Source organism: Monodelphis domestica, chromosome 8 (assembly GCF_027887165.1).
Source record: "Monodelphis domestica isolate mMonDom1 chromosome 8, mMonDom1.pri, whole genome shotgun sequence".
In the NCBI taxonomy this organism is placed as follows: domain Eukaryota; kingdom Metazoa; phylum Chordata; class Mammalia; order Didelphimorphia; family Didelphidae; genus Monodelphis; species Monodelphis domestica.
This window is the reverse complement of record NC_077234.1, coordinates 82,305,361-82,326,383: the sequence shown is the minus strand read 5'-3', so window position 1 is coordinate 82,326,383 and position 21,023 is coordinate 82,305,361. Positions and strand designations below refer to the sequence as shown.

At 34.6% G+C, this 21,023-nt stretch overlaps 1 protein-coding gene and 1 long non-coding RNA gene across 37 annotated transcripts in view; one reads left to right on the top strand and one right to left on the bottom strand.

Moving 5' to 3' along the window:
• Positions 1-3,274, bottom strand: part of LOC103103910 (uncharacterized) — a 34,020-nt gene extending 30,746 nt beyond the window's left edge. The window contains exon 1 of the long non-coding RNA XR_008914210.1: positions 3,197-3,274. This is a non-coding gene — a long non-coding RNA (uncharacterized LOC103103910). The remainder of the gene's footprint in view (positions 1-3,196) is intronic.
• MAP2 (microtubule associated protein 2) overlaps positions 1-21,023 on the top strand; it is a 352,353-nt gene that overhangs the window by 77,541 nt on the left and 253,789 nt on the right. For all 36 annotated transcript variants that reach the window (XM_007501818.3, XM_056808320.1, XM_056808318.1 and 33 more), the window contains exon 2: positions 13,569-13,618. The gene's annotated coding sequence lies outside the window, so the exon portion shown is untranslated. The remainder of the gene's footprint in view (positions 1-13,568; positions 13,619-21,023) is intronic.

Here is a 21,023-nt window from a genome sequence, read left to right as displayed (position 1 = left end):
TTTTTAAGCTAAGTTTTGGAGTCTTGCATTTTGCAAAAGGTATTCTTCCCAAACCCTAGGGGTACACATCTGAACCCCATAACACCTGTTTTTTCCAGAAGTCAGAACTGACATTGTGTTATGCAAGTTGCACAGAGATTGCTGACCTATATTTTTATTTCCTTTACTTTTGCCTTGTACATTTATTCCCTTCTATTTCAAAGATGAAATTCAATAGGAATTACCAGGTTGAATGAAACCTAATGTTACCTGGATCCAAAGTCAAACACTTTGTATATGGGATCTACAGTCTTTCAAAATTACTCTTTTCTGTTGGAATTAAAGCACATGCAAGAGCAGGCGACAAATTTATCTGGATCCACAGACGAGAGCAATTTGGAGTCTGAGTTCTCCTATGTCCCAGAAATGTCTGGAATGCCTAGCTTTTCTTCTTCTTAGTGTGACCAATGAGCTGGTACAACTGAAGGAAATTGGAGCTTTCAGGAAACATTCACACTTCATTATATGAAGATTTACTACAGCTACACATGCCTTTGAATGCCAAACCTCAATGAGATAACATTATCCTTGACAGTAGAGATGGAGAGGTTAAAATCTGCATGAGTGAAAGGACTATCTACACTGTTGAACTGGTTGTTGAATTACTGGTTTAGTTAAGGTTCTACTCAGTACCTCATCATAATATAAAAATGACCCTGAATTCTGGAAGTCTATGCAGGGAGTACAAACTACTTGTCTATGGGTTAGGCAATGGGCTGTGTGTCAATTGTTAGAAGACATACTTATGTAAGTTAGCAGAAGTCAATGATCAGAGGGTTGGCCATCTGGTTATTTTTTCTTCTTTTTTTAATTACAGTAAGTCCTTTGCTAAGGAGCAGTCAGTCTACTAAGATATAGTTTGTGGAAGGAATTGTCATCTAAGTAAGTCTGAAATTCTTGAAGTGCCATAATAAGGTGTGATAGGAAAATATTTGATTGTAAGAAAGTATTGCTTCTGGTATTACACTCTGATGCAATATAAGAAAGTCAACATACCTGTTACTGACATCAAATAGATTAAAATTTTAGACTATAGTAGCAAGGTGCCTTCATTAGGAATAAAGTTTTAGTCAATCTTAATTTTAAATTTATATTTCCTTTTGAAAGTTATGATGTGTTCCTCTGAGTTTAAAAACCAAACAGCAACTATGTCCAATGAAATCTACTTAGCACAGCAATTGATTTGTTATTTATTGTCAATATAAAATTATTTGATTTAAATTTTAAACCTGAAAATAAAACATTTGGGTTAAAATAGATTGTTTTTCAGAATTCTGAAAATCTACTTCAGTTCTCTACATAACTCAAAAGATAACCTCTTTGTTGGACTATCTGAGTAGTCTTCCAAGTGGTTTCCCAAATTCATGTCTTTTCCCTTTCAAATTTATCTTCTACTTAGCTGCCAAAGTGATTTTTCTAACTTGAAGGTCTAACAATGCATGTAACCTCCTCATGTGATGAGCTCCTATGGCCTCATGTTAGTAAGTCCATAAACATTTATTAAGCCCCTTTAATGATCTAGACGCTATAATAAACCCTGGGGATAGAAATAAAGGCAAAGGATAGTCTCTGCTCTCAAGGAATTCACATGCAAATAATATACCAAAAAAAAGCTAAATATGTCATAAATTGGAAATAATCAACAAAAGAAAGGTAGTATTAGCATTTAGAGAAGTTAGTAACAGACCTTTAGAAGGTGAGATTTTATCTGGGACTTGAAAATAGCCAGAGAAGCCAAGAGGTAGAGCATTCTAAGCATGGGGAATTGACACTGAAAATGTCTCAAGTTGGGAAATGGAGCATCTTTGTGTAAGGAACAGCAAGGAGGATGGTGTTATCCTCCACTTAGTAAACAAAGTAGTTTTCCTAAATCCAAGATCTGATCATGTCAATATTCTTGTTTTCTCCTTCCTTCTACTTTCACTGAAAGAGTTTTTGTGATTTCTTTTCATTTTTCAGAATCAAGTATGAAGTCGTCTGTTTATCACTAAAGTCACAATCTGCTTCACCTCCTACCTTTCCTATCTTACATGTTACTACACCCTAAACACTCTGAGATACAGCAATACTGACCTTGTTGTTTCAATATCAAACCAAAACTCCATTCCCTAACTCCATATGTTTACACTGCCTGTCTCCATGCCAGGTGTATCTCCCCACTTACAACTCACTGTCTCTTTAGTTGCCCTAATTTCTGTCCAGACCCAGCCCAAATCCTTTCTCCTTCAAAAGGCTTTCCCATCCCTCCAGCTACTTTGTGCCTCTCTGTCTGAGATTGCCTTCCACCATATATACAGAAAGAGAGAAAGAGAGAGAGAGAGAGAGAGAGAGAGAGAGAGAGAGAGAGAGAGAGAGAGAGAGAGAGAGAGAGAGAGAGAGAGAGAGAGAGAGAGAAAGTTATTAATAGGTTTTCTTCACCATCACTGTATAAGCTCCTTGAGGGCAAGGGGATTATTTCTACCTTCATTTGTATTCACAACACTTAGCAGATCCTGGCACATAGTAAGCACTTAATAGATGTTTGTTGAATGACTAATTTTATCAGTCACCTTATACTATTCTCATTCACATACTAATCTGCCTCAAGTTGTATTTCCTTCTAGCCAACACATTGTTCAGTTGTTAGCAGCGTAATTACAGAATTCATATTAGAAATGTCATGCAAGACTGATCTATAAGACCCTTTAGAGAAGATCTTGAAAGGTTTTAATAAAGTTTTACTCGTATCATTAGTGTAAGGGTTAAATTAGGAGTTTTGACAAAATAAGAGAGCAGCTTTAATAATTTAAGTTTTAATGAGAATACAGTAGACTTGTAAATTAATATTATCCCTTTAAGCTAGAGAAAAGAAAACTTCTAGCAGCTTTTAACAATTAATAATTTAGTTTAAATAAAATAGAGATAGTAAAAAATATAGTAAAATGAATATAGTAAAGGAGAGAAATATAGGAAAGAGGCGGAGAAAGAAAATTTCCTAATATCTATACTAGTTATCCTATAACTACCCAAAATTATTACCAAAAGGTGCCTATATCTGCCTATAACACTGTTAGAGAAATTCCTGCTGATTACCCTTCAGCTCAGTTCACCAGGGAGACTACCCAACCACCAACTAATCACCAACCCACCAGCAACCAACTCCCAAGGACCAACTCACGCCCAGCAGCCAGCTTCCCTGCAACTGCCAGCCCTGTCAGCAACTGCCACCCAGACCAACTGACACTGGTGCTTTTTTTATACCCTTCTCTCCTTTACTTCCTGTCTCTATGGTTTCTCCTTCCTGTCTCTTTGGTTTCTTCTTCCTGTGGGTTGTTTAATTTCTACACATCTCTATGGTAAGAGGACCTCCAGGTCCCCTATTAATTAAAAAAAGGAATACAGAATTCCTTTTTACATTAGGAAGTATCATTAGAAACCACCGGATAGATTTATTTCCCTTCCAATATATATGTTAGTCTATTGTTTTTGGTAACATTCCTAAAGAATGGGATTGCTATTTATAATTTGTCACTTTTTCTAGATGAATAAATTTAAAGGTGACTAGTTAGAAGTATTCTCTAGGACATCTATGGTTAGGAAAAACCAGTCACTTAAAAAAGAAATAAAAAATAGAAATATTAAATTATAGAGGCTTATATTTGGTCATGGTGTAAAGCTTTAAATTCCATAGAAGGCATTAATATGAATTGGCAGGAGTTTCTTCATCCAAAGTTTTCTATATCAATGAAATCACAGGTCTTGCTCTCCTCTATCCAACAATGGAATTCTGGAATGAGGAAAAAGAAAATCAAAGATGCCAAAGTTATATATAACATCTCATTCCTTTGGTAGAACATTGTATTATGAAAGCAGAATTGATTTTAAGTGGTATTAGAGTACTTAAGAGTATTATGTTTGCCCTATGACACTCAGAGATTGTCAGTGGCTAAACACTTTTAATACCAATTACTGCATTGCATGGTAATGTTTTCTTGTTGTGTAGCATATTAGTCAATTAGTAACTTCTTCATAATGAACATTTATTCTTCTAGCCTCCACATTCAATTTAAGCAATTGTCATAGCTGTTATGTTGTATCATTAAAAATCATGAATTCTATGGAATAGAGGCCCTGTCTGGTGTCATTGAACATAGATATCTTCAGACCCTATAATGTTATTGCAGTGGGATTGGAAGAAAATCAAACAATATTTTATTTTAAGGAATATGGGCTACTTGTAGTGGATATATGCCAGGCTACCAGCAGTCAATAATTATAGGTTCCTAGATCTTAGATGTAGAAAAGATATTTGTGTTCATCTAAACTAACCTTTTCATTTTGCAAAGGAGAAAACTGAGGCCAAGAGAGAATAGACTGGCCCACTGGGCATGCTGTCTGTAAGGTTCAAACACAAATTTAAAAGCCAGGTCTCTTGACTCCAATTCCATCAGTTTTTCCACTGCTTTGTCAATGAATCCACCATGAGATTAATTTCTAAGTTTCTAAAGTTCTTACAAAAGCCAGAAGCATTAATAAAAGCATGAATTTATAGTTGGAAAGAATCTTTGTGATCATCTAGTTAGTCAAAACTCCTATTACAGAGGGACCTGAGGCCCAAAGAGGTAAGTAACTTGCCCAAAGTCCCATTGCCAAGCTAATTCCAAACTTCAGTACTCTGGATTTAAACTTACCCCTTAAGAGCATTATGAAAGCTCACTTAAGAAGGATCCTTATAGCAGTTTGCTAAGTCTACCCAGCTTGCTAAGTAAGTGCACAGGGAATAGGACCAGTGCTACATTGAGAAAGCTAAACTGACTTCCCTAGATTTTTCCCAACACTGTGTTTAACCTTTGGGATGGGTACTGATCAAACTTTCAAGCCTTATAAAAGACTTAAAAGACTACTTTAATGAAGGTATAAGAAACTCTTATTTTCTGCTTTTTCAAGAGCTACTATTCTCATACAAGCAGGAAAAAGGCAATAAATTAGATATCACACTCAGCAAAATAGAAACTTTTGTTGTTTTAAACTAAAATTGGATATCTGCGCTTTATGCTTTTATCATCTTGGGTAATGATATTGCACACATTTATCTTTAATCTGATAATCCAGCTGTTGTTGAACAATTTAATTGTAATTTTAAGGGAAGGAAAAAGAATCAAGAAAATCCATTTAATAGGCCAAAATTGTGAACTGTACATTTTTCTGCTGAATTTTCTCCCAGTGATTTAAGAAAATAAATATGTATTAGTCTTTTCTAGGCTCCTGATTTTTTTTTCCTGTAAAGTATAAAAGCCAATAACAACCTATGCACAGTGGAGGTATTTATATATTTCCATTATCCTACTAACATATAGACATGTAATCCTTTTTTGAATGAAAGAATCAAGGAAAATTTTGCAGGAATTTACTAGATATCTTCTTTTCTAATTTTTTTTTTTGGCTCTTTAGTGGGAAGAAAAGCAAGTGACAGGACAGGAGATCAAATGATGGCAATTTAGATATGCTGCTGTATTAAGCTGCCCCCAAGCAGGAGGGCCTTTCTACTGAATGAAATCTATTTAGATTTATGTTTAAGGTATTGTCAAGAAAGGAGCACAAAAGTCTTGACCTATGTGTTTGAAATGACAGATGTTCACTGTGTAGAAAGAGCCTGAGGGCAACCTAAATCTCTAGTGTTTCTGGACCTTTTCTTTGATTAATAACTTAGCTAAGGAAAAAAAAAACACAACACCAACACCACACAGTGCTATTTGCATAGCAGCTGTTCCTGGTACTGCATCTGGAAGTACCTTCTAAAATAAAAGAAAAGTAACACAACTACTCTTGGCCTTTGAGCTCACAAAAACAGAAAGGGACTTCTTTTCTTTTAGAATTTTATTTCCAGTAAATGCCTTTAATAAATGGAAGAAGTACCAAAGATGGACATTTCTTATTATCATCTTAATATGGAAACATGTTGCCTGGTTTCCATTGATTTGATAAAGCAATGTGAAGCCTATCTCTGGTCACTCTCTATTCTTTCTACTTTACTGGCTAGTTGTCATGGAGCTCACATTTGTGCCAGATTTGATTTAGTTTTTAATTAATTTTCAAATTTTGATATGGTTTACATGATGTGTAAAAATGAAATAAAGCTATTTTGTCTATGACAAAGAGCTTGGGGTAATAGGAATAGCTGATATTTATTTATATAGTACTTTAATGGATCGTGGCATTATAACGTTAGAGTTGGAAGGACTCTTAGAGCTCATCTAGTCCAAGCCTTTTCTTTTACTGATGACATTGAGACCTAGATAGATAGGTAAAGCACCTACTAAGTGCTTGTGGTATGCCACCGGGTCTGCTAATTTCTGGGAATACAAATATGAGCAAAAAGAGCTGTCCCTGCCCTCTAAGAGCCTGCGTTCTAATGAGGGAAGACAACACAAAAGTGAACTGGAAAGTCAGGAAGCAGAAAAGATAACTTTGTGGTACAGTATGAAAAGGCTGGAGAGTCAGGAGAAGAGCTAAATAAGCAATGAGCATGGCTGCCTTGGTCATTTTCTAAAATGAAATTTCAGGGTGGGGGGAAACTCAGTAATCCAAAGAGAGGGGTATGATCATCGTCCAAGGAGAGAAGGCTGCTGGAGAAGTCTTCTTAGCTGAGAATGTGAAGAGGTGTAGATGGAAGTGTCTTACCCAGGATCATACAGGTCAACAATTTCTTTTCAATTTTTTGGAGCTTGACTTTAATCCTGGGAACTTCTGATATTCCTCTATCTTTAAACAAACAAACAAAAAAACCAAACAACCTTCTCTAATCTAGTCAGAGTTGCCTGGGTTATTGAGAGGTTGACTTGCCTAAGGTCAAACAGTTATATAACTATTGGGGACATGACTGGAACTCTTTGTTTTTCTAACACCAAGCCCAGCTGTCTATCTGCTTTGCCACTCAGACTCTACTGTCCCTCCAAGCACAGCATAATTTTATAAAGAAAATAACATCACACTTAATAGCAACCAGACTTTGATATACTTCAGAGCTGCCTGTTTTGATTATGGGCATGGATTTGGGTATCTGAATAGAATTGTGGGGAAATTTTTCCATTTAAAAAGAATACTTACAAAATGAATTATACTTATTTTCATTATTGTACCAAAGTGGTCTTAGCAAGAATTGTAGAGTTTCAATCCCCATTATAGTAGGCAATCAAAATGAATGGATCTATATAGAACTATCAGACTGCTAATTGACTTTGTGTTGCTTGAATTATTACATGAGGAAGAGATCATTTGCTTTTGGCCATGCTATTCTTGAATGTGATGTAATAGATTGATGTTGTCAATAATTTCTGTTATAACAAAAATGTTTAGTCTATCCTCTCGCTAGAACAGATCCTTCCTTATATTCAAACACTAGATTTATACCAGCCTATGGAATTCTTATATCAGACAAAGGACCTTGTGTAGCACAAAAGCCCTAGATAGATTTGAGGGCAGGGGGAGAGGGAGGTGTTTTTTAGCTCTCTGACTTGGAACCCTGACACTCTTCCAAGTTTATTGTAATGAACTTCACTTGTGAGGACAGTTTGTAAAATTTAAAGAAGTAAAATTTTATATCCAGACTGAAGAAAACAAACTAAGACTCCACACTGAGTTCACTGAAAGGAAAGAGGTTCTCCTGGGAGCAAGCTCTTCTCTGGAGACCAATAAAAAGTCTCAGACATAGTTTCAAAGTTTAAAGGGAGCTCAGAGGTCATCTACACCAATGATCTCTAAACTTTATCATATAACTTTAAAAGCAAAGGAAAAATGAACTTTCATCTCCAATATATGTATATTTATAAATTATGTAAACAAATTATAAATTTATCATTTATAAATAAGATCAAAATAATTATAATTTGAAAAACAAATTTATAAATTATGTAAATTAAGCATATATAAGCTTATAAGTCATATATAAATGTTATGAATTATATATATCACAAATATTCAACATTTAAATTAAAAATGATAAATCAACATGAAATAATATTTGATAATGTCATCAACAGAGAATATATGGTATTTGGTGAGTAGCAGAGAGATATGGTCAGACTTGTGCTTTGCAAAAATCACTTTGGCTGTTCTGTAGAGAATGGCCTAGAGAGGGGAAAGACGAAGCAGGAGGCTAATTAGAAGGCTATTGTAATCATCCTGGCAAGAGATAATGAAGCCCTCAACTAGAGTGGTAGCTGTGTGGGTACAGAGAAGGGAACAGATGGAAAAGAGAGTGTGGAGGTAGGAACAAAATTTGGTAACTTCCTACTCAACAACTGGTTGATCATTCACCCTTTAAGGTCATGCCACAGCTTCTTGAGGATATGGGGGCCCCTGCTTTAGAGATCACTGATCTAGTCTGAATCCCCCCTTTATAGATGATGAAATTGAGGTTAAGAATATTGTCAATCAACAAGAATTTATACATTATGTAGCAGGTACACTATTAGGTGCTAGTGATATCAAGAAAAAGTGAAGATGTTTTCTGCACTTCTGGAACTTACATTATAACAGGAAAGATAGGCTGTACACAAATAGGTATATGCATTAGATAGATGATAGATAGATAGATAGAAAGATACATACATATGTATAATTGAAAATCTGTTACCCCCCCCAAAAAAGAACTACATTTCCCAGGAGACCACTGACTTCCTGTCATTGTGTACTTCCTGTTGACAGAGGATATTAGGCTGGCATGTGGAGGGTCCCGCCTCTTTACTTCCTGTCCCAAGCTTGGTGGTGGTAAGGCTGGTGTTTGAACCAGGCTGATCAGCCATGGGCTCGTGGTCTTTATTTTGTATCCTCTTTATTCCTTGATTTCTAATGATCATTAGTAAACCTCCTAAAATATAACATTTTCATTATTGAGATTTAATTTTTACACATACATAAAAATACATATATAGATGTTTACATAAATACATAGATACATAGATGATACAATGCAATCTGAGAAGGGAAGTGAAAGGATCTACAGAAAAGATCATCTACATAAATTAACACTTCAGCTGAGTCTTAAAGAAAGCCAAAAGACCCAAATGAGGATAGAAAGTATTCCAGAATGGACATTAGTTAGTTGAAGAACCCAGAGATAACAGATGCAGCATTGTATGTGAGGAGCAGAAAGTAGGCCTGTGGAGCTGAACTACAGAGGATGTGGAAAGGAGAATTATCTACAAAGATTAAAAACATAGGATAGGACAAGTCTGTGAAGAGTATTACATGCTCAGAGGACAAGTCTATATTTTACACTTGAGAAAATAGGGAGCCACCAGATTTATTAAAAGGAGAATGACATGTTCAGATCCATGTTTTAGGAAATGATGGGAACTCTTTAGAGGATGGTTTGGAATTTAAGACAAGGAGCTCAGTTACTTTAATATACTTTAAAGATGATTAAAGGTTGCTTTAATCATCTAGGTGGAAAGGAGATGAGTGCCTGAACTAGAACTGTATATATATGAATGGAGAGGAGAGGAAGTATACCAAATATGTTGAAGAGAAAGAAATTACAATATTTGGCAACTGGTTGGCTATGTGGGTCAAGTGGTACATAGTGAAGGAGCTAAAGATGACACAAGATTGTGAATTTGAGTGGCTGGAAGGATCGTGGTATTCTGGGCTGAAATAGAAAAGTTCAGAAGAGACAGGTTTTTGGGGTAAAGACAATAAGGTCTGTTTCAGACATATTCATTTTAATATGGCATCCAATTTGAACTATCCTCCTAAGGGCAATTAATTAGTGATGCAGGAGTGGAGGTCAGGCTAGAACTGGATATAGATGTGGAAAGAAACTACATATAAGTGATAATTGAAGATTACAGTTAATGAAACTACTGAGTGAAAGGTAATAAATGGGAAAGAGAAGAGGGCTCAGGATAGAGCTTTGGGGTAAACTCATAGCTAATGAGTGTAACATGCTAAAGTGTGAAAATATAAATATATAATATATAAAGTAACTGATCTTGCTTTATTTTATGTGCATCATAGCGATTTATTAACTTGAGCTTAGTGACCTCATCTTGTGACTTGTTGCAAGAATGAATGTAAAAATAGTTGTGGCATTTTAAAAGGTCACCTTTTGATGCCAATGCATCTTTCCTTTAATTCTAAAATATATTTCACGTAAACGTTGTACATTTATTATTATAATATGTACTATTATGCAGCATATTTTATCCTCAATTGTTTAAGCTGACCAATATCCTTTCCTGCAAGACAGATGGGAATGTGTATGATAATCTAGACATTTGAGGCATTCAGATGTTTGATGTAATTTGTCACTTGTCCTGTTTAAAAAAAAGACACAAAACACAAAAAGAAAAAATTCTAATTAAAAGTTTATTAGGGGTTTTAAAAAAATGAATGATTCAGCAAAGAAGATAAATGGTCAGATGAGGAAAAAGAGACCCAAGAGAAAGCTGTGTGCTAGGAAAACTGAAAGAGAAGAGAATATTCAGGAATGGCTTGTAGTCAATAGTGTCAGATACCACAGAGAGATCAAGAACACCTGAGAAAAAGCCATTAGATTTCACAATTAAAAGGTTATTAATAACTGGGGGCAGCTGGGTAGCTTAGTGGATTGAGAGTCAGGCCTAGAGACGGGAGGTCCTAGGTTCAAAATCTGGCCTCAGACACTTCCCAGCTGTGTGACCCTGGGCAAGTCACTTGACCCCCATTGCCTAGCCCTTACCACTCTTCTGCCTTGGAGCCAATACGCAGTATTGACTCCAAGATGGAAGGTAGGGGTTTAAAAAAAAAAGGTTATTAATAACTTCAGAGAGAACAGAATACAATAGGTTTTAGGAGAGAGTAGAGACAACGCATGTAAATAACTCTTCACAACTCACCACTCATTTAATTCTATACATTCAATTTCTTTTTACATGTACAATTATAATTCATTAATCTACATCTTTCTTCCTCTTTTTCTCACAACTCATGTTGTCACTTGAGGAAAATATTTTTTCTGTTTCTTTCTTTCCCCTTGTCTTTCTGGCTATCTCTTTTCCTTTTCTTCCTCCTTCATTCTGTTTGTGTAACCAAAAGAGGTATGAGTTATAGCTGATAATGTAGATTTGTAATCATGATATAGCTGCATTATGGAAAAGAAAAACCATTAAATTCAAAATGGTTTTGGAAATACAGAACTACTGCCAACAATAGGCTCTTTGAATGTATTTCTTTAGTTTGTCATTGAAAACGTGCAATGTTCTAACCATTCCTTGGTAAAGAAGACTTTTTATGAGCTAGCCTTGGAACCTAAACATGATTTTTATAGCTCCTTTTTTAATATTGGCAAATAGACTACAATTTCTAAATATCAATCTGACTAATAGACAAGGCAATCTCTTTAAATTAGGGATTTCTTGTAATGATAAATTATTTTAAATGTTTTTCTCATATCAGATTAAAGATTTCAGTGATACATGCATGTATGTTGCCTCTGTCTGCCAGCCAACAAAAGGGCATACCAAATTTCCACAGTAAGGATGTTTATGTGTGTGTATATGGGTGGTGGATAGGTTTGTGAAGTATAAGGAAAAATAAATGTTGCACATGCCAGTGTTCCTCAGTAAAATGTAGTGATCCATTTTAAACCATAAAATGCTAATGGAGATTAATAGGCTGCTTAGATTTTCTTGATGGAGGCTGATATCTGACTTTAGATCTATTAAAGGAGATTTGTCAATCCAGATTAAACATTGACCATCTCAGGGTCAGTGGTAGTGTGAAAACACACACACACACACACACACACACACACACACACACACAAGTCTATGAATGTACTCAGAGCAGATTAAAGATTCAAAAATCTGCCAGCTTTTATGTTTTAAAGTCCAAACTTCTTTTAAGAAAAATGCTAATCCACTAAGTAGAGAATTACTAAGAACATTTATCTTTTGGTTGGCATGTTAGAGCACAAGCATTAGGGCTGATTTTATTTAAAAGCATTATATAAATATATATATATATATATATGGAAAGAGACAATTAAAACAAATCTAATTTTAGGTATAGGCTGTAGATTTTTTAATGAAGTCTGGAAAGAATATGAGCATGGAAGCACTATGTCCCTAAAACTACCAAATGAATAAATACATGGATTCAAAATCCCTACATTTTAGGCCTTATTTTGTCATTAATTTACTCTGAGACTTTGAGCAAATAAGTTAATCTGTCTGAGATTTGTTTTTCTCATCTGTCAAATTATAATTGGACTGAATGATTTTTCAGGATCCCTTTGCATTTTGTCATTCTTTATAACATTTTTACTTTGTAAAGTTGAACCATTTATTTCCCAGAAGTGATGAAGCTATCCCTCTTTCATTAAACATTTAATGAGCATTTTATAAATGTTTTGTAGAGAGAAGAGCATAAATATTTGTATAGCACTTACTATTTTCTGAGCACTGTGTTTGTTAGGGTCACATAAGCACTTGCGTTGGCATTTGAACTCAGATCTTTCTTACTTCAGGTCCAGTACTGTATCCTTTATACCATCAAACTATCTGCTAAGGAAACATAAGAGTGACAAAATCCTGACTCTCAAGGAGCTTACGTTCCACTGGGGAAATAAATCATTAATCAATTAATTAATTAAATTAAAATTTTTTAATTTTTATTTTATTTTAATTTTATTATTATTATTAAATTTTAAATTAACTAATTTAAAAAATAAAGAATTAATGAAAATTAAAAAATAAAAATAAATTTTAACTGTATCTGCAAGAAAATTCGAGGGGAGATTAAGGACAAATAACTTCTTGGTGAATGGTGAAAGGCTTCAAAGAGAAGGGATTTCCTGAATGAAGCCTTGAAAGAAGCCAGTTTTGAAAAGGCAGAAGTGAGGAGGAAGTATATTCTAGACAAAGGGAACAGTCATGTAGAGATACAGAGGTGGGAAATGTAATCCTGAGTTCAGAGTACAACAAGTCAGCTATTTTGCCTAGAACATAAGGTGAGTGGAATTGTAGGCTGCAATGGATTTTTAAAGCACTTTAAATTTCTAGTTGAGTTTGTATTTTGTCCCAGAGCCAATAATGAGCCACCAAAGACTCTTGAGCAGGCTTGTGATATGGTCCCAACTGTAACATAGGAAGATCACTTTGATGGGTCTATGGAGGATGGGTTAGAGAGGGGAAAGGCAAGGTAGTACCGGTTAATCAATAATCCAGATGAAGGACGATAAGGGCTTGAACAACCTAAGGTAGTTGCCCTTGGAATGATGAGAAGGGGATGGATGTGAGAGGTGTTGTGGAGGTAGAATACATACCACTTGGCCGTTCGCTAGATGAGGGAAGTGAGGGACAGTGAAAAATTGAGTAAACCTCTGAAATTGGTAACCTGCATTATAAGAAGGATAGTGATACCCTTGTGATATAATAATCCTATTTTCAGAAATTGTATGGCTACTCTTTATTGTTTATCTAAGTTAAATGTTGATTATGGATGTTCGAATATTTTTTCTTCAGCTAATGTAATTAACATGGGATTTTTTTGTTGTTGTTTTCTTCTAGATTTTATTAATCTGATCCAAGGTCTCCTGTGACTTCCAACTGAAACAGAGGTGGGTAATTTTTTTCTAATTTAATCCATAATTAAACTGAAGATAACACAAAACACATAATTGGTTATTAGAAATTCAAAATATGGGAGAATTCTTTTCATGAGTGATAGAAAGCTGGGATTTAGAATGAGAGGAGGGTGATTTCATGGCCTATGACTATTGCTAATTGGTTTCCATACTAACATTATACAGATTATTGTTATTAAAGCTCATATAATTCCTTGCACATTAAGTTTTTTATATAATATATAACTGATCATTTAATATTGTAGTAATAAAAACATCACATTCTTTTGATGGCATATGTGGAAAACATTTTCTTCTTTTTTCTATGAGGATGAAGATGTATATAGAGTATTTCAGCAGAAGGAATTTGAAAGATTGTTTTCTGAAGGAGAAAACATTACTTTTTGAAATTACTAAGTGTCTTATATGGGTTTTTCTCTTTCTTATGTATTGAAGTTTTAGTTGGTCAGTCAAAAAACATTTTTCAAATACCTACAATGTGCCAGGCACTATGATAAGTATTAAACATATAAAACAAGGCAAAAAGTCTGTCCAGATGTCAAGGTGCTCAGTATCTAATAAGGGAGACAATGCAAACTACTGTATACAAATAAATTCTATAATAAAAGATAAATTGGAAATAAGCAACAAGAGGAAGGTACTAGAATTAAGAGATCTGGGAAAGGCTTCTTGCAGCAAGTGGGATTTTAATTGCCCTGAACTTGCTCTATTTGCCTAGATTTGACAATTAAAAACAAAGAATTTACCTGATCATAGCTTTTCTTAGCATTCTATATTGCCCAGAGTCATACAGATAGCAAAGTAAATGAACTGGAATTCTTCCTGTTACCTAGCATAAATAGCCACCACCTAAACTGGAAGAGTAACTATAATGCATCTGACAACCTTAAGAAGAAAATGGCATTCTAACAAACCAAGAAATAAAGCCAAACATGAATATCCCCTGAATCTTCAGGAGGCTTTTGATTTCATCTTGTAGTTTAAAGTTAGCAGCTCTGAAAAACATATTTTCCAGTAAAAAAGACTGTGATTGAAAAACAGCTTGTCATTTGAAGTTACAAATTAGCAGACTTTCCATTTGACTTTCATATTTTTCAAATGTCTCATAAATGTAGGATTTTTGGACTGGTACTCTAACCAAATTATCTGAGCTCAATGTACTGGAATCATGTAGAAGATATCCACGTGAATAGTCTTCAGGACTGATTTGTTACTTTTTTCTTTCAACTGAAGACACATTCAGAAAAATTTTACTTCCAAACAAATTACATTCCTTCCATCTAAAAGCAGAGGAATATTGTTAATATTCTGGAGATAGTGTGTAGTAAAGAGGTCTTACCTTTTGGAGTCAGGAGAGACCTTGATTTAAACCTGACCTGACCACTTAATGCATATTAGTTGTGTGGCTAGAGCCTCAGTTTTGCATTCTAGAATAAATACAAGGATAATAATGCCTGTGGTGCTTGCCTTACTGGATTGTAGTGAAGGTCATATGACATGTATCAAATGCCAAATACTTTACAAACCTTAAAATACTTATTTAAATGTCAATCATTATTGTAATTAATGAATCAATTACCATTCATTCATGGTAAAATCCTAGAATTGGACTCAGAAGTCTTGTTTGATGTCATAGTCTTTAATTTGCCATCATCTTGAACATAGAAAATAGGTATAATATGAACTATCCCTCCATGATAGGTTTGTTGAAGGAACCAAATGCCCTGCTAGAATGGAAGCTCTCTGAGGGAGGGACTATTTCATATCTGTTTCTGCAAGCTATGGTATGGTGCATATTGCAAGATGCTCAATAAATTATTATTGATTGAGCCATTCATAAATGGATGAAGCAGCCTACATATGGCAAAGAAGTAAACAATGACTTGCCCAAGGATGCAGATAATTAGTGTCAGAGCCATGGATATAACGCAGTCACCAGGCTTCTAACTAAGGCTCCTTCTATTATATCAAACTTCCCTTTGCAGATAGCACGATTCTTTGTCAGATTTAAGAAGAGGCTAAGGACAAAATTCTTGAAAAAACATAGCTAAGATTACTTTCTATTTACTTATCTACATGCATCATATAAAATGTCCTTATGGACAAAAAAAAAATCTTTCAATGTTTCCTCTTTAGTCAGAAATCAAAGCTTTGTAGCATACATGGAATAAAAGCCTTAGAGATGTTAATAAAGCTTAAAAGTCTGAATCTCATGTTTAAGCAGACATTACATAGTACTGCAGCATTTCAGCCATATTTCTGAGAGCAATGCATTAAATTTTTCTTCCAGAGTACAAGGGAATCACAACGGGAGCCTTTTCTTATTGGAATTTTAATTTAGTAGCTGCTGTTATTAACATGGTTGCTTGGCTCCTCCTGGCTGACCACTTCCCAGGGAGAAAGAATCAAAGGATAGATTTTAAAAACATGAATAAAAATGAAAGAATGAAGGTTTACATGTTATGAAAATCATAATACCAACAATATGGTCTTAGCAATGGACTGTGCTTTCTGAGAATAATCCTAGCTCAGCGTGGGGAGGTTCATCACCAAGCACATGGCCACTTGCTAATAAATCATTTCACTTTGGTAAGCCATGAAAAAAAAAATACAAAATATACCAAATGGTCCCCAGTCCTGTGTTCCCACCTTCTAACTCTGCACTGATAGTAGCATGATGGTGAGGAGTTTAGAAGTAATGGGTTCTAAAACGGATAGCATTTTTTGCTCTACAAATATGACCAGCTGTTGCTGATACCATTTTCCTGTCTTTGGCTTTTTGTCTATAATGCCTATAATGCTCTTCCTTATTACTTTGGCTTCTTGGAATACCTGGTTTCCTTTAATCTGTCCCCAGCTCAGGGGTCGTCTTCTAAAGGAGGTCTTTGCTAGACCCTCCAGGTACTAATGCTTTCACCTGTAGGGTTACCTTTTATGTGTACATGCCTATATATGTACATGTTGTTTCTCCCATGAGGATATAATTTCCTGGATGGCAGAAATGATTTTAATTTTTTTTTATTTATAACACTAACAAGTAGTGTACTATTTGTCACCTAGGAAGCAGTTGACTGATCATCTATTGGTGTTTTAAAAGTGAGATTCTCATATGATTCTTGTAACCAAGGGATAATGTTCTAAATTGACTAATTAAATAAAAATTTCAAAATAAAAGTGAGATCCTTGTCCAATGAGTCATATAAATAGAGAAAATGAATTATATCAATCTAGACATGTCCTCAGAGAAATGGAGGGCTGGAAACAAACAAAAAAAAACTGGACTGAGTTATATAATAAGAATGAAAGATAACTGACACTTTACAGAACCAGAAGAAAACCCTCATTTGCCTTTTGGTGAACCTTTCAATGGGGTTTATGGGGAAACAGTTTCATTGAAGGACAAGCCATTCCTTGAGTGTGATGCAGATCCCCTGGGCTAATGGACTATAAGGATAATAATACATGACAAGCGTTCCTTTCCCACATCCTTTTTCTGTCTCTGCTCAACTTCATCTCACTGTCTTTCTCAAACCTGTCTATATGACCTCGAATAGAGAGAGAGAGTTAATAAGGGGCAGTCTTCCTCCAGGGACACAACACCAGCCTCCAACCCTTTCCATTACTGCCCCATCTGGTTATTCCTCTTCCTCTCAAGGTTCCAAGAGAGTGTTGTGGCTATACTGTGGAATATTCTCAGAAATCAGCAAAATTAAAGACACTGTTTTTCCATCTGTTTAGACCCTACCATGTAGTCAAATCAGAGACATCTCATCTGGGATGGAAAGCTTTTCCTCTCTTTATTTTAAACCACGGGTTAAGGGACTTAGATGAAATTGTAAATGACCAGGTGCTTTATTAGAAGTATCAAGCAATAGGTGCAGCTAAGTGGCACAGTGGATAGAGAGCCAGCCCCGCAGTCAGGAAGACCTGAATTCAAATCTAGCCTCAGACATTCACTGGCTATGTAAACCTGGGCAAGTCATTTAACCATGTTTGCCTGAATTCTTCATGTGTAAAAGGAGAAGGAAATGGCAAACTACTCCAGTATCTTTGCCATGAAAGCCTCAAATGGGTCAGCAATAGTCAGACATGATTGGAAAATGACTGAACAACATTAACAACAAATTAATATGGAAATACAGTCGAACAAGACATAGAGAAGGCTGTAACAGGGATTTATATACCACTTTCTCCCTATACAAGATGTTAAATCAATATGAAAGGGGTGTTTCTAAACAAAGTAATTTAAGATTTAAACTCTAGAAAGGCATTAAAAAAGTTGACATTGGATGCACTTAGTTGAGTAATTTCCATAGCATAGTTTGGTCAGATTTTAACTTCAGTCATTTTCTCCTACATGCCCAGCTCTCCAATCTATGTGCTCATTTGCTCACATCTCACATTTACCTTTTTGCCTACCATGCCTGGCATCCAAAATTGTTGAGGAAGATGCTATGAATTTTCCTTAATGTCTGTGAACAGCCTAACCTAAGAATCCTCTATCATCCCAGGAAGGTCCCCCCAATTTTTGTTTCTGGAGAGGTTTTCCAACATCTCAGTAAGCCCATATATCAGTAGCCCAAGGCAATAGTAGTTTAGGTTTTCCTAGGATATAGCATCATATATCATATATCTGTAGCCCAGGGCTATAGTAGTTTAGGTTTTCCTAGGATATAGCATCATTTTGGAAGACATATCAATTAAAAGATGTCAAGGGCATCACAGAGAGAGGAACATAACAAATCCTGAGTTTCAGCCAGGGCATTACTAAAACAAAAACATGTTGCCAAATATGGACAGGCAGTTCCTGCTCAAGAAATATTTTCATTTGAGCACACAGATGGGAATGAAATGATCACTTAATTAAACAGGTAATCAGTTATGTAAATCCTATTTTAGAAGGCCAGTTAGAAGCAACAATGATTTTCTTCAGTTTAGTAACCAGAAGCAAAGCCCAGAGTACAATTTGTAGTTAGAATATTCCCACCTTTTCTTTGAGTATTTCCTTTTATATAGAAAACTCATTTCAAAATTAGATCAACTGTTCTATATGATAAATAATAATGTTTGAAAATAAGTTTTTGATAGGAATGTATAAATGTATAAATGAAAAGCTTGACTCAGATATTTGAATATTTCTTTTAGCTCTTTGTCCTTTTCATTACATATCTAGTGTAATTTACAAATAATTCAGGAAAAGTCAATATTTTTTGGAAAAATTAAGCATTTGGACCAATTGAAACAAATATAAGTATCTTATTTTTTACAAAAAGACTAAATAATTTCAGAAGAATGTCCTAAAAAAAAATCCTTCTCCCACTCCCATGGGTTAAGTGAAGGGATTAGTCATAATCTTCATAGTTGTTTCATAAAAACTGAAAACCTATGATGATCAAGTGTGAATGACTTAGCTGTTCTCAGCAATACAATGATCTAAAACAATTCCAAAGGATATAAAATGAAAAATGCTATCCACCTCCAGAGACAAAACTGATGGAATCTGAATGCAAATTGACACATACTTTTTTTTTATTATTCTTGGGGTTTTAGTGAGGAGGACTGTGTTTTCTTTTGCAACAAGGCTAATGTGGAACTGTTTTGCATGACTGCACATGTATAATCTATATCAAATTGCTTACCAACTCAAGGAGGGGATGTAGGGAGGGAAAGAATTTAGAACACAAAATTTAAAAAAATGTTTAAAATTACATATAATTGATAAAAAAAATAAAAATCTGCTGTAAAATCTAAATACAGATATAATAATGTTGATTGGAATACTTGTCTTTGAAATTATATCAACTTCTGGTTACCTAGCTATTTAAGTCCCTAACTCATATGTTCCTAAACTGAGGTCTATAGATCCACCAAAGGATCAGGGGCTAGATTTCTGGGGGTCCATGAACCTGAATAGAAAAAAAAATAATCTTTATTTTATTATAATTGGTATTTTTATGCACTAAAAACATTATTTTGAGAAGGGATTTATAGCCTGACTTGGACTTTCAAAAGAGTTCATGACTCCCCAAAGGTCAAGAATCTTTTCTCTAAAGAAATTGCTTCCTATGATTACTCAGATATCCAAAGCCCCAATTTCACCTATCACCTCTCTTTTTTTCTTTTATTTCTATTTTGTTTAGCTTTATGCTATATTTTCTAAATCATGGATAAAATACTTCATTATCTACTTCCTTTCTATTCCCAATTCCAATAGTATTTCATTATTTTACAAAGATTGAAGGTTATGAATTTTGAATATGGAAGAATCAAGATTATTTTAAAATATTCCTCTTTATCTTGTTCTTTGCCTGCCTTAACAGGGATGGAGATCATTCATTTATCAAGGCAAAACAGAGACTATTATAAATGGGGAGATTTGGAACAGAGATGCAGAGTTTTTAAAAAATGAACAAATCTAAATAAATATATAGATTGATGGATAGGTAGATAGATAGATAGATAGATAGATAGATAGATAGATAGATAGATAGATAGATAGATAGATGGATGGATGGATGGATGGATGGATGGATGGATGCACTAAATAAGATTTCAATCATATAATTCACAAGTGACCAGTATTCAATTACCCTCTTTGCAAAATGGCAGCAGCAGTTTACTTGCTAGAAATATTTTTAGGAAGAAATGCACATGAGGATAATAAGTGGCTGTCTACTTGTAATACTCAACAACATGTTACACAATTGGATGTTTCTACTACTGATTACAAAAAACGTATAAAATATGTTAAATTTTAATGTTTGGGAGAGATACTATGCAAATAATTTTCTTTTTAAATTAATCTTAAAAAGGTCAGAACTGATAATTACCTATAATTTTATGAATTATCCAAATTAAATGGATCAAACCTGGGCTTATGTCTGACTCCAACTAAATATAGTTTTAGAAACTTGCCAGAATATCAGAGAAGTTAATGACTCTATGGTCTCACAGCTAGTGAATCTCAGAAGTAAGACTTGTTACCAGATATTCTCAACTTTAAATCCAGCACTGAAATCTGTACTTCACTGCCTCTCTCACACCAAAATGTTACTCGGAGAATGAGTGGGAGTATAATTTTTATTCTCTTACTATATTGACTAGCAACATCACCTTTACTCTTCAATCTGGCATTATTTTTTTGCAACTTTTGCTATTTCCACATTGACTTTTTAATAGGTTCCTATGACTCAAGAAACCATAACTTAGTGGGATATGTACTAGTTATTAGACTCTCCATGTTGGATTGGTCCATAATTGTGAGAATCATCTTTCATGGGTTTTCTAAAGGAAGCCTTCCCAGTGTATAAATGGAGATTTATAGATTAAATTTTCATTTTTATACCAGCTTCAGAGAACTTGACAGAATTTTCATTAT